Source organism: Sarcophilus harrisii, chromosome 4 (assembly GCF_902635505.1).
Source record: "Sarcophilus harrisii chromosome 4, mSarHar1.11, whole genome shotgun sequence".
Classification (NCBI taxonomy): Eukaryota; Metazoa; Chordata; class Mammalia; order Dasyuromorphia; family Dasyuridae; genus Sarcophilus; species Sarcophilus harrisii.
This window is the reverse complement of record NC_045429.1, coordinates 279,568,270-279,574,269: the sequence shown is the minus strand read 5'-3', so window position 1 is coordinate 279,574,269 and position 6,000 is coordinate 279,568,270.

The window sequence follows — 6,000 nt, the reverse complement described above, 5'->3', positions numbered from 1 at the left end:
AATCTCCTATGATGTTATTGTTGTCTTCTTTATCCTCGGGCTTTGGGTTGTTGATGGGGTCTGGGTTTGCTTTGCTTTTAAAGATGGTTTTACCTCAGTATCTAGTAAAGGGGAACATGATCAGTTTGGGGAATTGGAAGATCTGGATTCAAATTTTCTCTCAGTAGACCTTAGTTTCTTCATCTATGATAGACTTTGATGAAATAATCTCAGGTCCCTCCAATTCTAAATCCTAGAGGTTCCATCTTAAGATAGGTTAGGGATAAGACACCTATTCTTATACAAAAACAGAGAAAAGTGCAAGGTTGTCCTCTAAAGCAATTGCAAACTGCATATATTAGTGTTAGGAGGCATTGTCCTGGTAACTGGCATCCTGAAAATAGGAATAATCAGCTTTCAGAATCATTCTGAGAAGGTTATTGGAAGAGGTTGGGAAAAGAATAGGGCATTTGGTGGAAGGATAGCAGGGGAGGATGGGGTCTGAGGAGAAACACAGTCATGGAATTCCAGGTTTGGAAGGGATATTATAGGCCACATTCCAGAATAGTTTAGAAACAGGGATGTCCTCTGCCAACAGGTGGTCATAGGCCATTTATTCTATGCTTAAACAACTCCATTAGAAGGTAGTTTTCACATCAAACCTAAGATGGTAATCTCTTCCTCTCTGCCAGCTTCCATCAGGAGGACATAGCAGGACAAGCTTCCTAAGACAGTTCTCCAAATACTAGAAGACAGCTGTCAGGTCCCATAAAAATCCCTAGGAAATCATTGGAAGTGTTAGGGTGGAGTGAAGGGGGGGGGGGGGGGGGGGGGGGGGGGGGGGGGGGGGGGGGGGGGGGGGGGGGGGGAGAGAGAGAGAGAGAGATCAAGTGAGCCCTGGTATGAGAAGGAAAGGGTCAGGTGAGGAGAGGAGGGGAGGGGCATGATGTGGTAGGGAGGGACTGGGTTTGGCTGTGGAAAAAGGGCTGGAGAGCAATAGGGTTTGGTGAGGAAGGAGCCAGGGAGGGGTGAGGCTTGGTGTAGTAGGGAGGGACTGGGCTTGGTGGGGAAGGAACAGGGATGGGACTAGACTGGTAGGGTTTGGGATTAGGGAGCAGGACAGACAGGACAGGCAGAGTTTGCTGAAGAAGTGGGAAGGGTCAGAATGTGGTAGCCATGTGGTTTGGTGGGGGCAGGAGGGGAGGGACAGTCTGGTGAGGAGAGACTGACTGTTGTGGGGAGAAGGAAGAGAGAATTTTAGGCTTGTGGGGTTGGCTGAGTTGGTGTTAAGCCTGAGGTGAAGATGAAGGATTGTGTGGAGTGTGGGCTGGGTCAGTGACTAAAGCAAAGCTGGATTTGAAGCCTTTTAATTCAGCTCTATTGAATGAATGGAATAAGCCAAGGTAGCATTCACTCAAGAGGGTGATTGCAGCTCCAGAAAAGACCATGGATGCAGAGCTGGAAGGGCCATTTTTTTGGGAAACTGAGCCCCCTAGCAAGCCTGTCAAATCAACACGCACTGTAGTAAGTACCAGGCACCAGATCAAGTCCTCTTGGCACTTCCATTCTAATGGGGTTGGGGGCCACTACATGCACACTTGCTCAGGATTATACAGGTAGTGAATGTCAGAAGCAGGATGGGCTTGGATGTGCTAGCAAGTGTGTTCAAGCAATCCCTGTATTTTTCACCAAAATACCGTCAAAGATAGACCTTCCTTCACAAATATAATCTCTGTAGGCCTTTGGCAAATGTCTAAAATTTCACTGTTGAAATTCATTCCTTTGAGTTAACTATTAAAAGGTTTATACTCAAACACTACTAGGAGAGCCAGGGCATTAAGCTGCTGTCATCCATTAACAACTCAGTGTGAATGAGTTTATCAGACTTTTTAAAGGTTCCAACAGCCTGGGGGAGGAGAAAGACTGAGAAGAGGATTAAATTGAAAGAAGCAAGCTCAGAGCTTGGGGAACGAGGAAATCAGACCCGGATGTGTGGAAGAAGCCCTTAGGGAATGTGAAAGTCCTGGAATTCTCAGGGATGCACAAGAAGAGAAAGGAGCACTGAGGATGGGAATCAGGCTTAGTCTCCATCATAGTGGTAGTCCCTGCCATCATCAGCCCAAGCTAGGGTTCCGAGCAAGAAACTGGCCCAGTCCCAATCAGAATAATCCAATTGGTCCCATCTTTATCTTGGCAATCACTAAACTTGAATTTCCCCAACTCAGTCCAGTCCAAACCAAAGGGGCATTTGCTTTATTGGCTATGAATTATACCCTTTTCTTTCTCCTGTCACCCCTTCTGTCCCAGCTTCCCTGACCCAGTGTGTTGTTACCCCTTCAGCTCAGCAGCTAGACTGGGCAACACCTGTACATGATCAGGCCGGTCTCAGAATCACAAAATTGTTGTGCAGTGGGAGAAACTGAGACGCAGAGTGGGGAGTTCACTTGTCTCAAACACACAGTAGGCAGAGACAGGATTATAAAAATGTGACATTTATTAAACACTTACTGTATGCCAAGGGGCACAATTCCTAGAATCTTCTTGACTCCAGAATAGAGACCAGATTCTTTGGTTTTAAGTCCAGTTTCAACTTAGTACTTTGTAGCCTATGCCATTTTGAATAATAAAGCATTAAAAAAAAAAAAAGACCTAAATCAAGCTTCCTATGCATTTGGGCAGGTCCCATCCATGAGGTGATTGACAAATAGGCTTTTTCTTCACGGGTCACCACATACGTGCATATTCACTTAACTGAAGTTAACTCCTTAACTCCTGGGTCACCTGCAACAAAATTATTCTGCTTCAGTGAACATTACTTTCTCCAGCTCTAAAATGGGTTTCAGGTTTTCCTTTCTAATGAAGAGGAAGCTAATCAAGACCATCTATGAAGACAAGGAGGGGTTACATGCTCATTAGGGAGAGCAAATACAGACACCAAAGAAATCACAGATCTTTGAAATTGTTAAAATATTTAAATTACAAGGTGAAATGAAAAGAAAATATTTGCTATCACAATGGGGGCAATTCAATGAACATTCATCATTTATTAATTAATTAAAATTAATTTAATTTAATAAATGCCTCCGATACACAAGGCACTTGGGCCAGATGCTGGGAATATAAAGATAAAAACCAAAATCTTCTCCTCGGTTTGTCATGATTCTCTGAATTTCACTGGACTCGTCTGCACGTCACAGACCTAGCCTGATAGGACCTGCCAAATCTTGTGTTCTATTGGGATATACTTTTAGGATCCAAGTTTACCTTCATCCTAGAATGAAATAGTTGTGAGAGTGAAAATAGTAAATTTCAATGATAGTGACAATGATAATGAAATAGGAGCCCTGGATTTGCAAAAACACATTGAACAAAATCATTAAAAGATCTAGTCTCAGTTCTCATCTGCAAAATGGGGATAATAATCCTGACTCTGCCTACTTCATGGAGTGGTTATGAAACTATAGCTAGAAAAGTACTTGAGAAAGTTAAGAGAAAAACAAACTATGCAAATGTAAGAATTCCTCCCACCACAAGGTAGATGGCAGACATACATGGTGAGGTAGGGCATCACCTCTATAAATAAGCCCATAGAAGAGGTCAAAGTCAATTTGCCATTTGTCATTTAGAGCCAGGCTGCAGCCTATTTTTCAACCTGATTTTATGTCATTCCCTTTAATTCCCGGTAAACCATGAAGGAGTGCAAGCATCCTAGTTGCTCTTCTCCAAGCGTGACATTTCAACTCCCCTTCCCTCCCTTTTCACAGACTGACCCTCATTCCTGGAAGTCTCTTCTTTACCTCTTTGTCTTGTAATACTCAGCTCCTTCAAACACCACTTGATACAAAAGCATTTTCTGAATGCTCTCGTTGCTAACAATGGGGAAATTTTTTTGGCTCTTGAAATAATTTTCTTTGCATATATTTTGCATATAAAGGGAGCATGTCATTGGGGGTAGAGAGCTGGCCTTGTTAACCCAGACATTCATCATGTGTCTGATGGGTCCAATAGCAGACACACACTGGCTGTGTGACATTTGGCAAGATACGCCCTCCTATGCTCTGGGTAGCTTTCTTGAAAGGAGAGTCTCCTCTCCCAGGAATTCCATGAACCAGTGAAATTACAGGTCTAGTTCTTATTTTTCTGTTTTTGTTTATCCTTTGTTTTCAGAGAGGATCAATGACATCACGAGGTGATGTTTTGACTTAGCAATGAATTGGATTTAAGTGAGGCAGAACTTCAAAAAGTCACCAGCCTCAGTCTCCTCCAGAGTCTGTGATGTCCAATAGCAAAGCAAAAAGCAGGATAACCAGTGATGGCCCAGAATGTGGTGTGTAGAGCTCTGGAAGGCTAGGCTAAGAGAGCCACTACGCAAGAACTCATTGTATTCACATGAGCTCAGCTTCCAGGATGGATGTTTTTTGTAGCTAGTCTTGAAAGAGATTGAATATTGGAACTGGAATCGGAAAATCTGCGTTCAAATCCAGCCTCAGACTAGTTGTGTGATCCTGGACAAGTTACTTTACCTCTGCATAGTACCAGCCATGGAATATGTACTTAATAAATAATCTTTTCCTTCCTTCCTTCCTTCCTTCCTTCCTTCCTTCCTTCCTTCCTTCCTTCCTTCCTTCCTTCCTTCCTTCCTTCTTTTCCTTCCTTCCTTCTATCTTCCTTATTTTATTTATTATTTTTGTGTCATTTCCTTCAGCATTTCAGGCCCAGAGTCTAGAAGACCTGATTTTAAATTCAGTCTCATGCTAGTATCTGTGTGATCCTGAGCAAGTTACTTTACCTCTGTCTGCCTCAATTTCTATCACTGTAAAATGTGGATAATAATAGTTCTAACTCCCCAGGGTTATTGTGAGGATCAAATGAAATAATAATTGTAAAGTACTTAGCACAGTGTCTACACATAGTAAGAGTTATATGAAAGTTATTGTTATTATTATTATTGTAAGTTCCTTGAGAGTAGAGATGGCTTCATTATTTTTGTATCTGTATCCCTAGCATCTAGCACCTAGTAGACACTTAAATGCTTATTGAATTTAATTGCATGGAAATATAAGAAAACAAAGGCCTAGAAAAGACAAAATTACTTTCCCAGTGCTATACAAGTAGTAACAAAGCTGGGGTTCTAACCCAAAACATTTGATACCAAATTCAGTGCTTTTTCCTCTATACCAATATTGTCAGTAACCATGCATAAAGATCACTTTGGGCCTGCATATTGATTTATTTTTTTAATAGCATTTTATTTTTCAAAATGCATGCAAAGATAGTTTTTAACATTCACCCTTGCAAAACTTTGTGTTCCATATTTTTCTCCCTCCCTCTTCCTCCCCTAGATAACAAATAATCCAATATAAGTTAGACATGTGCAATCTTCTAAAAATACTTTCATATTTATTGTGCTGCACAAGAAAGCAGATTAAAAAAGGTTAAAAAAAACAGAGAGAAAAAAAACAAGCAAGCAAATAACAACAACAGCAAAGGTGAAAATACTATGCTGTAATTCACATTCAGTCCCCATAGTCCTCTGTCTGGACTGCATATTGTTTTAGATCAAATTAATATTATTTATGTATTTTTGCATTTTTATTGCATTTTCAACAAAATATATTAAAATATTTCCCCAATCCATTGTAATCTGGCTTGGGTGGCTCTTGGGAGTGTCTTGGAATGTATCTATTACCTTCAAATGATCTGGGTTTTTCAAAGGATAAACTGAGCCCTTGCTTCTCTCTCCCTTCCCAACAATAAATAAATGCCCTTTATTATCCCTTTTTAGATGAGGTTGAGAGAGAGGATTGTTAAACCTAGGTTATAATCATGGTTCCACTAATAACCAACTCTGTGAGCTCCAGAAGGTCATTTCCCACTCTGAACATCATTCCCTCACTTGTAAACTGAGGGGTTCAAACAACAAAGGAGTTCTTGACCTTTACAGTCTCCATACCTTGTGGACTTCAGGAAACTTTCTTTTCTGTAAGCCCTGTTTGAAAAGGAAGAAAATAAATTCTAGCT